A 19,621-nucleotide genomic window follows, 5' to 3' on the forward strand; every position below is an offset into this window, starting at 1 on the left:
ACAAAAACTGTCTTAAAAGCATCAAAGAGGGGACAACGTCCTAACAGACGACCACACCTCTGAGAAGAAGGTTAAGATTCTGCTTGGCCTCCACAGAGAATTCCATCCTGAGAAGAGAAGAGACGCCCCTGTGAGTCGCTGCCCGGAGCCCAGGCACGGAGCCCAGGACGTCCAGCCTCATGTCCCCAGCTCTTCACTTTTCTACCCACCTGCCTTCTTTCTTCAAAATTTAAAGGAAGCTTTATAATTCTGATTATGATGTATATGTATAACACATGATATGATAAAGGTTCACTGTAAAATAAGTTACAAAGGGTTGAAAGTGATAAAGGACAAAGTTAAAAGAACTGTAATCCTCACACAGGAGATATTTAGTTGCATTTACTTTTACTTTACTTTCGTCTTCCGGCTGCTGCCCAGGTGCTGGGACCTTCTCTAAACTGTTGAGCTCAGATCTCAGGGGCTCCCCTCTGTACTCTCCAGAAGCCACTTCCTGAGTCAGCTCACTTCCTCCTCCCTTGTCAGTCCCCTCTTGTACCTCCTTCCCTCGTCTTTACTCTTTTTTTTTTAAATATATGTATTTGTTTGGCTGCGTTGGGTCTTAGTCGCAGCACGAGGGAGCTTCCTTCTCCTTTGCCGTACATGGACTGTGGCACACGGGCTCCAGAGCAGCGGAACTTCAATAGCCGCACCACGCCAGCTTAGCTGCTCAGTGTCCTGTGGGACCGTAGTTCCCTGACCCGGGATTGAAGGTGCGGACCTTGCACTGGCAGGCGAGTTCTTAACCACTGGACCAGCAGGAAGTCCTGTCAAATTGTTTCTGTGTCTTTGAGTTTGAATAGGTGCACATGTTTGTGTCTTTGTGAGTGTTTGATTAACACAGAGAAGAGTTATGGATTTTTATGAGTTTTCATCTTTGGGTCATACAACTCTTCATTTCCCAAGTGTAAAATAGTCATATATATTTTGTCTAGGAGACAAGAGTCCAGAGGTGAAGGAAAAAAGAATTGCTTGAATTTGAGGGGGAAGTGTAGAAGGAGAAGAATACCATAGAAACCGTTCTTTCCAGCTAGAGAAACCCCTGAAACGAGAAGCTGTGTGCCACAGCTTGAGAGTAGCCCCCACTCACCACAACTAGAGAAAAGCCCACAGAGCAATGCCCAGCACAGCCAAAAATAAATAAATAAAATTATATTTTTAAAAAAGAATTTTAAGGTGGTGGATCCTTAGGTTACATCTTCTGCTTCATAATGTTGCAAGTATGTACAAGTCCTACAAGTTACTTGATTTATGTTGTGTTCAACAAACACTTTCTCTTGGGTTGAGTGAACACTTCTGTGTCTACTTATGCTTACCAGGTTAAGGAAATCACCAAGAGCTCAGTAGAATAGAGCCAAGAATTAGCTCCAGTGATGGGCAGTTTTGAACACTTATAATCTGAAGGTGGTATACCATGGTCTGCTTAATGTCTGCTTAACATTCTAGTTGCCAAAACACATATTAATGGAACTTTCTGTGCATGCTGCATTTTAAGGCTGTACCTTAAATAGACAAACCCACTATACTCATATAAAGACTGTATTTTAATATGCATCAATCTATGAGTCACAGAATAACTTTTGGGAGGGAGAGACTGAAAGTTAAGGACATTCTAGACACACACTGTCCGATATGCTGGCGACTAGTCATATTTGAATGAAATAAAATTAAAAGAGACACAGACTCACAGATACAGAACAGACTTGTGGTTGCCAAGAGGGAGGGGTGTGGGGGTTGGGGGTTAGTTAGCTGCAAACCATTACATAAAGAACGGATGAACAGGGGACTTCCCTGGTGATCCAGTGGTTAAGAATCCATCTTGCAAGGCAAGGCAAAAGGGTTCAATCTCTGGGCAGGGCACTAAGATCCCACATGCCTTGGAGTAACTGAACCCGCATACCAGGATGAAAAAGATCCCTCATGATGCACTGAACATCCTGTATGTTGCAACTAAGACCCAACGCAGCCAAGTAAATAAATAAATATTTTTAAAAAATAAAATGGATAAACAATGGTAGCACAGGTAACCTATTCAACATCCTGGAATGAATCATAATGGAAAAGGATCTAAAGAAGAACCTATAAACGTGTGTAACTGAGTCACTTTGCCATACAGCAGAAACTAACACAACATTGTAAATCAACTAGACTTCAACCAAATAAATACAAATATGTGAACACCTGATTCATTAAATAAAAGTAAAGTACTCATCACAACACTCATGTTTGAGGTGCTGAAATAGCCACATGTAGCCAGTGTCTCCCTGAATAGAGAGCACAGATATAGAACAATTCCTTCATCACAGAACATTCCGTTGGACAGGCCTGCCTTCATGCTTTGTGGACCTAAGTCAGATGCATCAGACCACGTGAGGTGAAAGAGTCACTAGTATTTCTCTTAGACACTATGTCAGATTTCTGTCCAGGATATGAAGACAGATCAAGCTGGCGTGTAACCAAACCAACCCAGGTCATAAGTGTGTGCAGGGCCTCTAGGAACAAACTGCTCCCATTTCCAAAGGGGAAACACCTGTCCCCCGATTCCCCTTCCCAGACTGAGGCGACTCCCTGGTATCAGTTCCTAGGGGGTCAGTTCTCTTGGAGAGGAGCCCAGAAGAAGGCCTTCCACTGGGTTTAAGGAGGCAGGGAGTCCAGTTCAAGGAGGAGATCTCCAAAACAAAGAGGAGGGAAAGACAGGGATCAGTTGGGAGACACCCTGGTTTACTCAGGACCGCAGTTCTCAGAGTGTGGTCTCTGGAGCCCCTGGGATCACTGAGATACTTTGACTGTTCACTACATGGACATTTGCTTTGAGGTAAAAGAGCAATAACAGAGATTACGTCAGCAAACTTCACTAGTAATTATTTTCACTACAGTTTACTTGCAGGAAAAAAAAGGAAAGTTTTCTTATAACGTCCAGGTTGACGTATTAAAAGTTCTTATCTTTCCTTCATAAACCATAATGGAAAAGATATGAAAAAAAAATATACGTATAACTGAGTCACACTGCTGTACAGCACAAATTAACACAACAATGTAAATCGACTATACTTCAGTAAAATACATTTTAAAAATAAATGAATAAAAGTCTTATGTCTCCTGAATTCATCATCCTTAAATCCGCGTTTTAAAGTATCTTCTGTAACCACTGAGCTGCTGGAGCTGCTGGAAGCCCCCCACCCTGAGGAAAGGGAAGTTGGAGACTGAATGGTTCCCCCACTATGCAGCGCTCCCTGGGGGGAGCAGCACAAAGACGGTGGTGAAAGCATTATTCTTTGAATAGTCTGAAGACACCCCAGGGGACACCTGGAGTCCACCCCCAAACCTGTGCTAGGGACAAGCATGGGCCCTTGGAGCCCTCCTGCTTCTCGGATTCCCAGGTGTTTTGGATGTTAATCCCCATCTGCTTCCATCAGCAGAAGGAGCGAGACCTTGGAGAAATGCGTGTGAGGAGGAGTGATGGGCCAGGTCTGAAAGGACACACTCCGGGTCCCACTAATGCAGCAGCAGCGTGGTCCTGTGACCACAGAGAGGCTGGGAAGTCCCCTCCCAAGAGGGGAGAACAGTTGAAGTTATCAGCAACAGTGAGTACCCATTTCAATTTATTTAGTGTTCAGATATTTATTGACTCTTTACCACACGCCAAGCTCTGTGCGAACAGCAGCCTGAAACTTGACTGAGCAGCACCTTGGTCTGGGAGAAACGGAATCCACAGCACAGAAGACCTGTTGGGAAGTGCCTGCCACCCCAGGAGAAAGGATAAAGAAAACATCTTCTGGAAGTTCATAGAGTGATTCTAGATTGGAAGGTGCCTGGAGATGATAGGATTTGGACTCCACTTGCAGAGAAGAACAGGATACCAGTGGGGGAAGCTGGAACTGGAGCTTAGAAGCGGGGCCTGTAAGTACAAGTTGTCATAAGAAATACTATGATATTGAATTCGTTGAATCCATACATTCTAAAGTTATAAATGGATGGAATAATGACTCATTATATTAAGTGAAAAAGATATCAGTAAGATGAATTCATCCCATATTTTAGAAAGCTATATAAATTTAGATGAAACCACACAGACACGTTGAGTCAAAGTTTTCTAATTTTCAAACTGTTTTATTGTTAATATAAAGAGAAAAGTGCCACCAACTGCTTTGCTTGGATAGACTAACTTCTCCACAACAGACACTCAGAACTGGGGTGTAGACAAGTGAACCCAGCACGTCCCCAGCCTCTCCCTGCAGGTCCCCTGAGGGAGCGACCTCTTCTCTAGTCTCCCTGTGGACCCAGCGCCTGACTCAGGGGCTCAGTCAACACTCCCTGAAGTGCTACCCTTGGGAAGTGGCCTCTTGTGTCCTAGTCAAGAGAGTGATTTCCTCTAGAAGGCACCGCCCAAACACTGAATCTTACAGAAGTGGGTTTGCTCTAACAGCAGGACTGTGACGGTGCAAGTGTGAGTGTTGACTCTTTTACTGACAAGCCAGGGAGCCCTGCAGCACTCATGCCATTTCTCACAAGGCCACCAGAGGGCGGTGTGCAGCTGCTTAAGACAAACCAGCCCCATTCAAATATCCTTTCCAAGGTAGCCTTGTCAAAACATGTTTTAAAGTTAGAGGATTTCTTTAAAGTACATTGATTTGCTTTTTGTCTTTAATCTCATTTGGACGCTAGTGGAAGTCCACTGTAAGTAACAAATATGAGGTGAGGCCCTGACAGAAGCTGACACTGTGATACACAGACGTGTAAACTTACATGTCCAGTCCCCCATCTGTCCATCTCTGTTCCGTACACTCTCCCTCTTCAGTTCAGTTTAGTTCAGTAGCTAAGTCATGTCCGATTCTTTGCGACCCCATGAACTGCAGCACGCCAGGCCTCCCTGTCCATCACTAACTCCGGAGTTTACCGAAACTCAAGTCCATTGAGTCGGTGATGCCATCCAACCATGACTACTGGAAAAACCATAGCCTTGACTAGACAGATCTTTGTCGGCAAAGTAATGTCTTGCTTCTTAATATGCTGTTTAGGTTGGTCATAACTTTTCTTCCAAGGAGTAAGCATCTTTTAATTTCATGGCTGCAGTCACCATCTGCAGTGATTTTGGAGCCCCCAAAAATAAAGTCAGCACTGTTTCCACTGGTTCCCCATCTATTTGCCATGAAGTGATGGGACCAGATGGCATGATCTTCGTTTTCTGAATGTTGAGCTTTAAGCCAACCTATTCACTCTCCTCTTTCACTTTCACCAAGAGGCTCTTTAGTTCTTCTTCACTTTCTGCCATAAGGGTGGTGTCATCTGCATATCTGACATTATTGATATTTCTCCCAGCATTCTTGATTCCAGCTTGTGATTCATCCAGCCCAGTGTTTCTCATGATGTACTCTGCACAGAAGTTAAATAAGCAGGGTGACAATTTACAGCCTTGATGTACTCCTTTTCCTATTTGGAACCAGTCTGTTGTTCCATGTCCAGTTCTAGCTGTTGCTTCCTGACCTGCATACAGGATTCTTAAGAGGCAGGTGAGGTGGTCTGGTATTCCCATCTCTCTCCCAACTTGCAGGGAGTCGGACACAACAGTGCAACTGAACAGAACTGAAATGTGTCTGATGACTGCCTTTACCACTGAACCACCAGGGAAGCCCAATCTGTACGTCTATGGACTATTAATTCTTTGCCTCATCTGTTATTTGTTTTGCTTTCTTGAAAGATTTTGTTGAAGAAATCAGCTTGTTACTACACTATCTGAATTTTACTCATTTAAGCCTCAGGATACACTTTAGCACTTCTCTGTATTTTCCTCTTGTTAAACAAGAGACTTGGTAAGATTCAGATCACACTAGGTTTTTAAAAATTACTCTAGCACAAGTGGATAATATTAATAGCAGTTTATAGAACTATCATACCATTTTATACTGCTTTATAACATGGTAATTTTCTTCCATTCCTCTTGAGGGTATCAGGTCTTTTAGATCATCATTAGAGAAAGGATGACATTCACCAAGCATGCTCACTTCAAAGAAAACACAGATGTTTATGTCATCAAGATTAACATTCATCAATCAAGGAAAACAGCACCATTAAGATCAGTTCAGTCAGTTCAGGTGCTCAGTCGTGTCCAACTCTTTGCAACCCCATGGACTGCAGCACGCCAGGTTTCCCTGTCCATCACCAACTCCCAGAGTTTGCTCAAACTCACATCCATCAAGTCGGTGATGCCATCCGACCATCTCATCCTCTGTCGTTCCCTTTTCCTTCTGCCTTCAATCCCAGAATCAGGGTCTTTTCCAATGAGTCAGTTCTTCACATCTGGAGGCCAAAGTATTGGAGTTTCAACTTCAGCATCAGTCCTTCCAATGAATATTCAGGACTGATTTCCTTTAGGTTAGACTGGTTTGATCTCCTTGCAGTCCAAGGGACTCTCAAGAGTCTTCTCCAAAACCACAGCTCAAAAGCATCAATTCTTCACTGCTCAGCTTTCCTTCTGGTCCAACTCTCACATCCATACATGAATCCTGGAAAAACCATAGTTTTGACTAGACAGACCTTTGATGGCAAAGCCACGTCTCTGCTTTTTAATATGCTCTCTAGGTTGGTCATAGCTTTTCTTCCAAGGAGCAAGCATCTTTTAATTTCATGACTGCAGTCACCATCTGCAGTGAGTTTGGAGCCAAAGGAAATCAAGTCTGTCACTGTTTCCATTGTTTCCCATCTATTAGCCATGAAGTGATAGAACCAGATGCCATGGTCTTAGTTTTCTGAATGTTGAGTTTTAAGCCAGCTAGTCATCAGACTAGCTTGATACATTTGTGAATGGAAGCCCTGAAAATAAGAGTAACCTCAGGGAAAGTGACTTTGAAGGTCACTGGGATTTAGTTACAGAACTTTGGCAGGATTGAGGAAACAGAGGCCCTTGGAGGGCACAAACAAAACCTTGTGTGCACCAGGCCCCAGGAGAAAGGAGCAGTGTCGGCACTAGAGACCGAGCCAGACTTGCCTGTGAGTGTTAGGGAGTCTCCGGCGGAGGCATGGGTCAACAGTGGCCTGCCTTGGGGTCAGGGCCACTTGACTGCAACAGTCCTGGGAGGCGTGGCGTGCTGGCATAAGTCCTTTTGGAGGAGGTTGCTGTTCCCCCTACCATAGTTTGGCTTCAGGTCTAACTACAGGAAGAGAACACGGGCCCACCCATCAGCAGAAAACTGGATTAAAGACTTACTGGGAATGGCCTTGCCCACCAGAACAAGATGGGCAAAGCTTTTCCCCACGGCCAGTCCTTTGCATCAGGAAACTTGCACAAGCCTCTTATTCTCATCCATCAGAGGGCAGACGGAATGAAAACCACAATCACAGAAAACTAACCAAACTGTTCCCATGGACCACAACCCAATTTCATTCTAACTCAGTGAAACTATGTGCCATGCCATGTAGGGCCATCCAAGACAGACAGGTCATGATGGAGAGTTCTGACAAAATGTGGTCCACTGGAGAACAGAATGGCAAACCACTTCATTATCCTTGCCTTGAGAACCCATGAACAGTATGAAAAAGCAAAAATATAGGACACAGAAAGGTGAACCTCCAGGTTGGTAGGTGTCCAATATGCTACCTGAGAAGAATGGAGAAATAGCTCCAGAAGGAATGAAGAGGCGGAACCAAAGTGGAAACAATGCCCAGTTGTGGCTGGTGGTGAAAATAAAGTCTGATGCTGCAAAGAATAATATTGCATAGGAACCTGGAATGTTAGGTCCATGAATCAAGGTAAATTGGAAGTGCTCAAACAGGAGATGGCAAGAGTAAACCCTGACAGTTTAGGAATCAGTGAACTAACCAGGACTGGATGGGTGAATTTAATTCAGATGACCATTATATCTACTACTGTGAGTGAGGATCTCTTAGAAAAATGGAGCAACACTCAGAGTCAACAGAAGAGTCCAAAATGCAGACCTTGGGTGCAATCTCAACAACGACAGAATGATCTCCATTCATTTCTAAGGCAAACCATTCAATAACACAGTATTCCAAGTCTATGCCCCAAACACTAATGCCAAAGAAGAAGCTGAGGTTGAACAGTTCTTGAAGACCTATAAGATCCTCTAGAACTAATGCCAAAAGAAGGGTGTCCTTTTTATCACAGGGGACTGGAATGCAAAAGTAAGAAGTCAAGAGATACCTTGAGTAACAGGCAAGTTTGGCCCCGAAGTACAAAATGAAGCAGGCTAACAGAGTTTTGCCAAGAGAACACACTGGTCACAGCAAACTCCATCTACCAACAACACAAGAAATGACTCTACACAAGGACATCACCAGATGATCAATAGTGAAATCAGATTGATTGTATTCTTTGCAGCCAAAGGTGGAGAAGCTCTACACAGTCAGCAAAACAAGACCAGGAGCTGACTGTAGCTCAGATCATGAAGTCCTTATTGCCAAGTTTAGAGTTAAATTGAAGAAAGTAGGGCAAACCACTAGGCCATTCAGGTATGACCTAAATCAAATCCCTTATGATTATACAGTGGAAGTGACAAATAGATTCAAGGCATTAGATATGATAGACAGAGTGCCTGAAAAACTATGAACAGAGTTTCATGACATTGTACAGGAGGTGCTGATCAAAACCATCCCGAAGAGAAAGACATGCAAAAAGGCAAAATGGTTGTCTGAGGAGGCCTGACAAATAGCTGAGAAAGGAAGAGAAGTAAAAGGCAAAGGAGAAAAGGAAAGATATACCATCTTAGAGTAGGGTTCCATAGAAGAGCAAGAAGAGATAAGAAAGCCTTGCTAAATGATCAATGCAAAGAAATAGAGGAAAACAGTAGAATGACCAGAAATCTCTACAAGAAAATTAGAGATACCAATGGAACATTTCATGCAAAGATGGGCACAATAAAGGGCAGAAACAGTAGGGACATAACAGAAGCAGAAGATAATAAGAAGAGGTGGCAATAATACTTCCAGAAGAACTATACAGAAATGATCTTAATGACCCAGATAACCACGACAGTGTGATCACTCACGTAGAGCCAGACATCCGGGAATGTGAAGTCAAGTGGGTCTTAGGAAGCATCACTATGAACAAAGCTAATGGAGGTGATGGGATTCCAGCTGAGCTATTTCAAATCATAAAAAATGACGCTGTAAAAGTGCTTCAGTCAATATGTCAGCGAATTTGGAAAACTCAGCAGTGGCCACAGGACTGGGAAAGGTAAGCTTTCATTCCAATCCAAAGGAAAGGCAATGCCAAAGAATCTTCAAACTACCAGACAATTGCTCTCATTTCACAAGCTAGCAAGATTACGCTCCAAATCCTTCAAGCTATGCTTTAGCAGTATGTGAACTGAGGACTTTCAGCTGTTCAAGCTGGATTTAGAAAAGGCAGAGGAACCAGAGATCAAATTGCCAACATCCGTTGGATCATCAAAAAAGCAAGAGAATTCCAGAAAAACATCTACTTCTGCTTTATTGACTTCTCCAAAGCCTTTGACTGTGTGGATTACAACAAACTGTGGGAAATTCTTAAAGAGATAGGAATACCAGACCACCTGTCCTGCCTCCTGCCAAATCTGTATGCAGGTCAGGAAGCAACAGTTAGAACCAGATATGGAACAACTGACTGGTTCCAAATTGGGGAAAGAGTACATCAAGGCTGTATATTGTCATTCTGTTTATTTAACTTATGTGCAGAATACCTCATGTGAAATGCCAGGCTAGATAAAGCACAAGCTGGAATCAAGACTGCTGAGAGAAACCTCACATAGGCAGATGATACCACCCTAATGGCAGAAAGTAAAGAGGAACTAAAGAGCCTCTTGAGGAAGTTGAAAAATGAGACTGAAGAAGCTGGCTTAAAACTCAACATTCAAAAAACTAAGATCATGGCATACAGTTCTATCACTTCATGGCAAATAGACGGGAAAACAATGGAAACAGTCAGAGACTTTATTTTTGTGACTGCAGCCATGAAATTAAAAGATGCTTGCTCTTTGGAAGAAAAGCTATGAACAACCTAGACAGCATATTAAAAAGCAGAGACATTACTTTGCCAACAAAGGGCCATCTAGTCAAAGCTATGGTTTTTCCAGGATTCATGTATGGATGTGAGAGTTGGACTATAGAGAAAGCAGAGCACCAAAGGACTGACGCTTTTGAACCGTGGTGTTGGAGAAGACTCTTGAGAGTCCCTTGGACTGCAAGGAGATAAAACCAGCCAATCTTAAAGGAAATCAACCCCGAATTTTTACTGGGAGGACTGATGTTGAAGGTGAAGACTTAATACTTTGACCACTTGATTTGAAGAATGAACTCATTGGAAAAGACCCTGCTGCTGGGAAAGATTTTAGGCAGGAGTTGAAGGGGACGACAGAGGATGAGATGGTTGGGTGGCATCACCGACTCGATGGACATGAGTTTGGGCAAACTTCAGGCAAGAGTGAAGGACAGGGAAGCCTGTGTGCTGCAGTCCATGGGGTAGCAAAGAGTCGGACAACAAGAACAAGAAGGCTATGGATTATCACCAATAAGCTAGGCCTATGAATGTGGCCATGTCATCGAATTCGTCTCATTTGTGAATAAAGAGATACAGCTAGATATTTTTATTGTGATTGTCATGATCAGTATTGAATATTTACAGTAGGTTGAAAGGTAGATGAAGACTGTGACCAGTAGATTGATAGGTAGATAGACAGATGTACAGCAGTGGTAAGTGTTAGAACCGAACTCAGATTTGTCTGACATTGTGATGAAACTAGTATAACATCCCTTAATGCTACTTATAAACCGAAGTTAGCTGTGATTCAAGACAGAAAGGGCAATTTCTTCCTTGCAGTCTGCATTGTAAAGGTATTCCAGCTACCACCAGTATTCACAAACACGTTCAGTTTAGATTTAAACATTTCTCCTAGGAAACTGTCAAAGAAGATAATGTTAGAGTGTTTTGTCCATTTAGTATAAATGTATAATAGCTTCAAGGTGGTAGGTCAGAAGTGAAAGAGGATGATCAGTGTTTAATCATTACAAACTTAAGTCATTGCCCTTTAAACTTCCAGTCACGAAGACCAAGTAAAGCAGAGCACTCCTACAGTTTTGGATCTGGTGCTTTCTGTTTATTCATGTTTATCCTAACTGTACAGCATTTGATGTTGAATTATTGAAATGAAATCTTATTGTGACATTTCAGAGTAGTCGTGCACATTTTCCTGGGGAGAAAATGAATTACAGAACAAAATGAAGATGAAAAAACACAAATGAAAGGTGATAAAAGTAGCAACAATAAACTGTCTTTTTAGGGACCTTTAGAAGTCTGAACATCATCTGAGAACAGTAATTATTCTCAGCGTGTCTTCAAACTTCCAAATTTCTTTGTTCTTCTGAAAGGAACTTAGTTAACATTCTTTTTGTTGTTCAGTTGCTCAGTCGTGTCCAACTCTGCGACACCATGCACTGCAGCACGCCAGGCTTCCCTGTCCTGCACCATCTCCAGGAGCTTGCTCAAACTCATGTCCACTGAATCAGTTTTGCCATCCAATCATCTCATCCTCTGTTGTCCCCTTCTCCTCCTGCCTTCAATCTTTCCCAGCAGCAGGGTCTTTTCTAATGAGTTGGCTCTTGGCATCAGGTGGCCAAAGAATTGGAACTTCAGTTTCAGCATCAGTCCTTCCAATGAATATTCAGGACTGATTTCCTGTAGGATAGACTGGTTTGATCTCCTTGCAGTCCAATGGACTCTCAAGAGTCTTCTCCAAGACCACAGTTCAAAACATTCAATTCTTTGGTGCTCAGCTTTTATAGTCCAACTCTCACATCCATACATGACTACTAGAAAAACCATAGCATTGACTAGATGCTCTTTGTTGGCAAAGTAATGTATCTGCTTTTTAATATGCTGTCTTGGTTGGTCATAGCTTTTCTTCCAAGGGGCAAGCATCTTTTAATTTCATGGCTTCAGTCACCATGATAATAACACCAATAATAACACCAATAATCTGTAGTTATTTTGGAGCCGAAGAAAATAAAAGTCTCTGTTTCCATTGTTTTCCCATCTATTTGCCATGAAGTGATGGGACCAGATGCCATGATCTTAGTTTTCTGAATGTTGAGCTTTAAGCCAATTTTTATTTGAAAGAAGGAATGACACTGGAAGATCTATAAAACTTAGAGAAACAATGAATTACTTAAAAAAAAATCTTACATTAGTACAAGTGACACCCAGTGTGCAAAACAGGCTTATGGATTTTAATGGAACAGAATAGGCAATAGTGATATTGTTTCAGGTCCACTGAGCAAATAACCTTTAAGAAACTATCACTTGCATAGTTTTAGCTTTGTATCAAAGATAAACATCCACAAATAACAGGAAAGGTTATTAAAAATATTACTCCTAATATGTGTGGTCCTTTTTATTTTCATAGATTTCAATCAAAATAATGGATTCGGTGCAAAAGCAAACATAAAATCCAGTGAGACAGACAAGGAAAAGACTTGCAAAAATATAATAATGAAAAAACTTTCACTGTTGCCACTATAGAGTTTATTTGGAGAAATAGTTATTTTTCATATAAAAATCATGGGTTATTAACATTGTTCTAAATAAATTAGTTGAAAATGTTTAAACTGTTATTTCTATTACCGGAAATAGCGATAGAAGTAACCACATAAACAAAATTATCCTTGGGGTCCTCACTAATTTGCAGGACTGTATAAATATCCTGACCAAAATGTTCTGATAATCTTTGACTACACAGTCACTGGGTCAGGACTCGGGGACAGTGTGACTACACAATTCTCGGTGCAGGAGAGGAGGGATCAGGGCAAAGTCCCAGGTACCGGATCTGGTTCTCAGGGTCTCAGGTTCTCAGAGTCAAGGGCCTTGTTTGGGGCAGCGACTGTGTTGGGGATCCCTAGTCTCCTCGAGTTTCACTTTCTCTTCGCAAACTGTGTTGTGCCTTTCTGCCCCGACACTCGTGTCTTGAGCCTAGTTCTCACTCCCATTGGGTGTCTGGTTTCTAGAAGCCAAACAGCGGCCCCAAGGTTCCAGGTTATAGTCTCCACCGATACCCCACCCCCACCCCCACCCTCCGCCGGGACTCAGCTTCTCCCCAGATCCCAGGGATACAGGTCATGGGGCCGCGAACCCTCCTCCTGCTGCTCTCGGGGGTTCTGGTACTGACCGAGACCTGGGTACAGACCGGCCTCTGCGCGGAGGGCCGAGGGGACTGCCCAGGACTCGGGGCGGGGGTAGTGGCGGGGGCAGGATCCCCAGAGAAGGAGACACGCCGCAGCCCTCGCCCAGACCCGTCCTCTCCCACCTGGTCCCGTCCCGTCCCTCCCCTGCTTCCCGCCCCTCTTTCTCTCCCCCAACAAGTCCCGGTCCTTCTCCGACCTTTTCGGTCTCACGGGCCCCTAGGCCCCTCCCCACTCCCGGCTCCATCACCTCTGACCCGGGACCCGCTCCAGGAGGAACATCGGGCCGGGTCTCACCCCTCCCCGCCCCCAGGCTCCCACTCCCTGAGCTATTTCTGCACCTGCGTGTCCCGGCCCGGCCTCGGGGAGCCGCGTTTCTTTGCCGTCGGCTACGTGGACCGCACACAGTTCGCGCGGTTCGACAGCGACGCCCCGAATCCGAGAATGGAGCCGCGGGCGCCTTGGATGGAGCAGGAGGGGCCGGAGTATTGGGAAGAGATGACACGAGATGCCAAGAAAGCTCAACAGAGAATGCGATTAGCCTTGAACAACCTGCGCGGCTACTACAACCAGAGCGAGGCCGGTGAGCGACGCGGGCCCGGGTCCAGGTCACGACCCCCATCCCCAGGGACCGGCTGGTGTCGTCCCGAATCTCTGGGTCCGAGGGTCACCCCGACATTGCGGGACCCTCACCGCCCTCCGAATCGGGAGGAGGCGGGGGCGGGGCGAGGGAGACTTTACCCGGTTTCTTTTTCAGTTTGGATTTAATCACGGCGGATGGTCGGGGCGGGTCAGGGTCTCACACCCTCCAGTTTGTGTTTGGCTGCCACGTGGGGCTGGACGGGCGCCTCCTCCGCGGGATCTGGCGGACCGCCTATGACGGTGCGGATTACCTCGCCTGAACGAAGACCTGCGCTCCTGGACCGCGGCGAACACGGTGGCTCAGATCACCAAGCGCAAGTGGGAAACCTCCGGGGAGGCAGAGTTCCAACGGAACTACCTGGAGGTCAAGTGCGTGCAGTGGCTCCTCAGACACCTGGAGAAGGGGAAAGACACGCTGCTGCGCGCAGGTATGAGGGGCACCGGGCCTCCCTGATCTCGTCTCAGGCTGGAGCCGGCTTTCCACGAGGAGAGGAAAATGGGCTCCTTCTGGGAACACCGCCCCAACTTCTTGTCTGGAAAGGGCGAATCCCCCCAGGTTTTCATATTCTGTAGAAGACAGTGACACACCAGTGGCCCCATTTCTCTGAAGGACAGTTAAAGCAGTCATTGTTTTTGGATAAGAAACAGAAAACCATCCCTGAAATAACTGGTCAGCAGTGCCCTTTGACCCTGACTGCCATCTTGTGAATCTTGAGTTTCTCTCTCAAGGCCTGTTCTCACCCTGAGACCATCTTAGGAGGCCAGACTCCAGCTTTTCTGAGACATTCAGCCTCCACCCAAATCAGGACCATTACTCTGTATTTTCCCCTTCTGTTAAGTTCAGTCGCTCAGTCGTGTCCGACTCTTTGCCACTCCATGAATCGCAGCAAGCCAGGCCTCCCTGTCCATCACCAACTCCCAGAGTTCCCTCAGACTCACATCCATCCAGTCAGTGATGCCATCCAGCCATCTAATCCTCTGTCGTTCCCTTCTCCTCCTGCCCCCAATCCCTCCCAGCATCAGAGTCTTTTCTGATGAGTCAACTCTTCGAATGAAGTGGCCAAAGTACTGGAGTTTCAGCTTCAGCATCATTCCCTCCAAAGAAATCCCAGGGCTGATCTCCTTCAGAATGGACTGGTGGATCTCCTTGCACGGAGTCTACTACCTTGGCACTCACCCTGACTCCAGAACTTTCCAAGAATTAGGAGCTTGTCACAGATCCGGGAATCCAGGCTGGTGTCTGGTGTTTGTTCTGCTTCTTTCAAACCCATTATCTCATCCATTCTCAGCATGGTCACGTGGTACCGCTTTAGTGGCCCATGGAGTGTGAATTTTCTGATTCTTCCTCTTCAGACCCTCCAAAGACAAACGTGGCCCATCACCGCATCTCTGACCATGACATCACCCTGAGGTGCTGGGCCCTGGGCTTCTACCCTGAGGAGATCTCACTGACCTGGCAGCGTGACAGGGAGGACCAGACTCAGGATATGGAGTTTGTGGAGACCAGGCCTTCAGGGGATGGAACCTTCCAGAAGTGGGTGGCCCTGGTGGTGCCTTCTGGAGAGGAGCAGAGATACACGTGCTGTGTGCAGCATGAGGGGCTACAGAAACCCCTCACCCTGAGATGGGGTAAGGAGGGGGTCGAAATGGAGCTTCCTCTCAGATAAAGCAGGAGCCCTTCTGGACATGATCAACAAGGTCAGGACTGAAGCCTAAAGTCTGGGCTCCTTCCCTTTCTTCCATAGAACCTCCTCAGCCCTCCATTCCCATAATGGGCATCATTGTTGGACGGTTCTCCTCATGGTCACTGGAGCTGTGGTGACTGAAGCTGTGATTTGGAGGAAGAAGCACTCAGGTAGGGAAAGGAGGGTAGGATCTGAGTTTTCTTGTCTCACTGGGCAGGTTTCTGGCCCAGGTGGAAGATTGCCTGCCTCACTACTGGAAAGTACCCTCCACACACATGTGGAATCTGAGCTGATGCTAAGACTGACCCTTTTGTAAAGTACATGTGAAAATGATAGACAAATTTTTCATCTTCATCATTCCAGCTGGGGGCCTGTTACTCAGCATTTGAAGGTCAGGAAGGAATGTCCCTGCTGAGGACAGATCTCAGGTGGTCCAGTCCCCTCATGTCTCCTTCCTTCATGTTCCTGAGCCTGTCCTGGATTTTTGGTCACAGTTCTGAAAAGTTCTTTGTCATCCAGGACTAGGGAGTTCTAAGATCTCATGACTCGGTCTGTCCCTGGTCGCTCACGTGATACTTTCTTCTCACAGGTGAAGTAGGAAGGGGCTACGCTCAGGCTGCAAGTAAGTATGGAGGGGGTGATTCCTGAGACCCTTGTGAGGGTGCAGACAGGAGGCCATGCGGGACTCACCCTCCTCAAAGTGCCTTCTCCAGTTTCTCTCCTGTGGGTTCTGACCACGTCCTGGTTTTGTTCTCCAGGCAATGACGGTGCCCAGGGCTCTGGTGTGCCTCTCACGGTTCTTAAAGGTGAGACCCTGGGGCGTCTAGATTGGGAGAGGGGTTGGGGCAGAGGGGACACACTGGGTGGCAGGGGTCTCTGAGTGGGACATGTGAGCGTGTGGGGGGCTGTGGAGAATGTCAGCCCTTACATGACCGACCTGAACTGCTTCCTGATTCTTTTCTCCCACAGTGTGAGACAGCTGCCTTGTTGGGACTGAGTGATGCTCTGTCCCACTTTGCAACGTCAGATCCCCAGACCCCACTTTACGCAGCTTCGTGTGAATGTGTCTGTGCTCCTATTAGCATAACATGAAGATGTGGGGAGACTGCAGACCTCTTCCAATCCAAACTCCTGGATTTAAAAAGTGCTGCCTAATAGTCACAGCAGGAGGAATATGCGACCTGTCAGCCTGGGATCTTTTCTGAAGAGAAAATATCATTATGTGTAGAGTGCAGACCGGTCGGTGTGGGAGGGAGGGGTGATTAGCTATTGTGGGGAAAGCACAGGCAGCACTGATGTCAGTGTGAGTGGATGATGTGCTGTAGCTTCCGCGAGAGAGCAAGTGGCCTGAGTCCACATTAATAAAGATAGAATACAGAGGCGTCTACACTGATCGTTCCTTCAGCTGGTATTTGTTGTGTGCCTGATAGAGGATGCTCTATTTTTGCATCAGTGAAACCTCAGTGAACTAACAGCAGACACCGTTTGTTGGCCTCGTGCAGTGTGTTCTGGTGAGGGGGGCAGAGTGAGCCTAATAAGTGAGGGAAGTGTCTGCCTAGAGATTGGCAAGTGCTCTGAGGAAGGTGACCCAGAGTATAAGTGTGTGGGTACAGGGAATGTGGCTGTTTTACTAGGGTGGTCAGTGTAGGCCTCGTTGAGGAGATGATCTTTGAGTAAAGATGTGAAGGACATGAAAGAATGTCCATAAGCATGTCTGGGGGGAGTTCTCTCCAGGCAGAGGAACCTCCAGTGCAAATACAGGAGGGCAGGAGAGTGTGTGTGTTCAAGGAAGAGCCAGGAGGCAGGTGTGGCTGGAGGAGCGAGGAATTGACATGAGATCTGGTGTCTGGCCAGATCATGTGGACCTCCAGGATATTAGAAGGTGTCTGATGTCTGTGAAAGATGTGGACTCATAAGATGGTTTGACTAGAAGATGACCTGGTATGACTGCTCGTTAGAAGCATTAGTCTAACTGCTGAACAGAATCATGAGGTGAAGGGTGAGCGATGCAGTGGAAGAGCCTGTAGGATTAGTGCGGTGTCCAGGGTGGGGATGCTGGTGCTCCCCTGGACCCGCATTAGATCTAGACAGTGGGATTGGAGCCTGATAATCTGCATTTGTAATAAGGTTGGTGCTGATGCTGCTGGTCTTCAGATCACACTTTTAGTAGCAGGAACTTACCTAGACCAGGATTCCCACATGCTATGTATCAGCCTCACACACAGAGGTTGTTAAAGAAGCAATCCTTGGTCTTGTCCTAATACTTTGAGAAGGTGGTTCTGGGGAGAGGCTGAGCATTTCGTAAGAAGCCCCACAAGCAATTCAATGATCAGCCAATTTGGGAACCCCTGAGGTATATGACATTGAGTGGCCAGAGAGGGGTCTTAAATCCACATTTAAAAGCATATTTTTTCTTCAGAAAGAAAAGGGAATTTATATTGACAATTCATATTGTCAATTATGAGGTATGATGTTGAGAAATAATGTAGTTCTTACTCCCCCTGAAGACTTAGGCAGTGGTTCACAGTTCAGCGTAATGAAATCCTTGCTCTCTGAAACTATTCTCCAGGTTGAGTTCTCCTCACTTATTCTTGGAGCTAACCCTGGGATCCAAATAAAGTTAGACATACAGTACTATATATATATGGCTCCACGGAGACAGGATCCACAGTGTCCACTCCAGGCCAGGTCCCACAAAGGAAGTTTTGGCCCTGCTGGGGCACACCGTCACTCCTCACACAGTGAGCCCCTCGTGCTGGGCGTGGACCCCGAGCTGAGGACGGACATCACTGAGGCTCCTGACAACTGGAGGTGGTGTTACTCCCACTCTCGACACCCTTGTCAGATGCATCCTGCATAGTTCCAGCTTCTCTGTGTCACAGCGTCCTGAGTAGAGTCTGGCACGTGGTCACCTGAGTGCTGGGACTTCAGCATCATGCTGTGTGCTCTGGCAAGAATATGTGGGAAAGTGGGTTTTTTCTTTAGTGGAGGAAGGTGGTCTCTGCCTCCTACCAAGACTCTTTCAGTGTGGAAATCTCCTAATGTGGAAATGCTCCTAATCAGGTGAGGGGTAGAAAGGGATGGACAAGAATGTCAAATTTCAATTGTTAGAGCAAAGATCTGGAACTGGAACTTGACCTGGTACAATGCAGGCACTCGGGTTTGGCTGAAAGAACAAGCGACTGATAAATGCCATCCGGGGTAGACATCTGCTTGCTTACTTGTTTGTTTGTTTTGTTTTCATTGGAGTGTATTTGATTTACAATGCTGTGTCACTTTCTGCTGTACAATACAGTGAATCAGCTCGAAATATATTCAGTCTTTTCTAGATTCTTTCCCCATGTACACCATTAGAGAGTGCTGGGTAGAGTTCCCTGTGCTATGCAGTATCCACAGCACTTTAAAGTGCTGCCCAGATGGTGGTGGAGGGAGATCCTAGGAGGATGGCTCTGCTCCAGATGCAGAAGAATCCAGACCAGGTGGGAGCTCATCAGCAGGGTCCAGGACGACATTTCCAAAAAAGGAAAAACTGATGGAATATCCAAAGTATCCACACTTCTTGAATCATTCATGCAAACAGGGGAATCATTAGAGCTGAATTCCTGAGAGCTTCATAGAACATAATCAGCAAAAACAAAGCCTCATCAAGAGGCTCTTCAGTTCTTCCCTTTCTGCCATTAAAGTGGTATCATGTTCTTATCTGAGGTTGTTGATATTGATTTCTCCTGGCAATCTTGATTCCAACTTGTGATTCATCCAGCCTGGCATTTTGCCTGATGTATTCGGCATATCAGTTAAATAAGCAGGGTGCAATGTACAGCCTTATTATCCTCCTTTCCCAATTTTAAACCAGTCTGTAGTTCTGTGTCTGGTTCTACCTGTTGCTTCTTGACTTGCATACAGCTTTTCAGGAGACAAGTAAGGTGGTCTGGTATTCCCATCTCCTTAAGACCATTCAACAGTTTGTTGTGATCCACACGGTCAAAGGCTTAAGCATAGTCAATGAAGCAGAAGTAAGTGTTTTTCTGGAATTCCCTTGCTTTCTCTGTGATCCAACAAATGCTGGCAATTTGATCTCTGGTTCCTCTGCC

General features: G+C 45.7%; 1 pseudogene; it reads left to right on the forward strand.

Moving 5' to 3' along the window:
• The first annotated feature begins 13,089 nt into the window (after positions 1 to 13,089).
• On the forward strand, positions 13,090 to 19,229 carry LOC109577113 (BOLA class I histocompatibility antigen, alpha chain BL3-7-like; annotated as a pseudogene).
• Positions 19,230 to 19,621: the final 392 nt, after the last annotated feature.

Source organism: Bos indicus, chromosome 23 (genome assembly GCF_029378745.1).
Source record: "Bos indicus isolate NIAB-ARS_2022 breed Sahiwal x Tharparkar chromosome 23, NIAB-ARS_B.indTharparkar_mat_pri_1.0, whole genome shotgun sequence".
NCBI lineage: Eukaryota > Metazoa > Chordata > Mammalia > Artiodactyla > Bovidae > Bos > Bos indicus.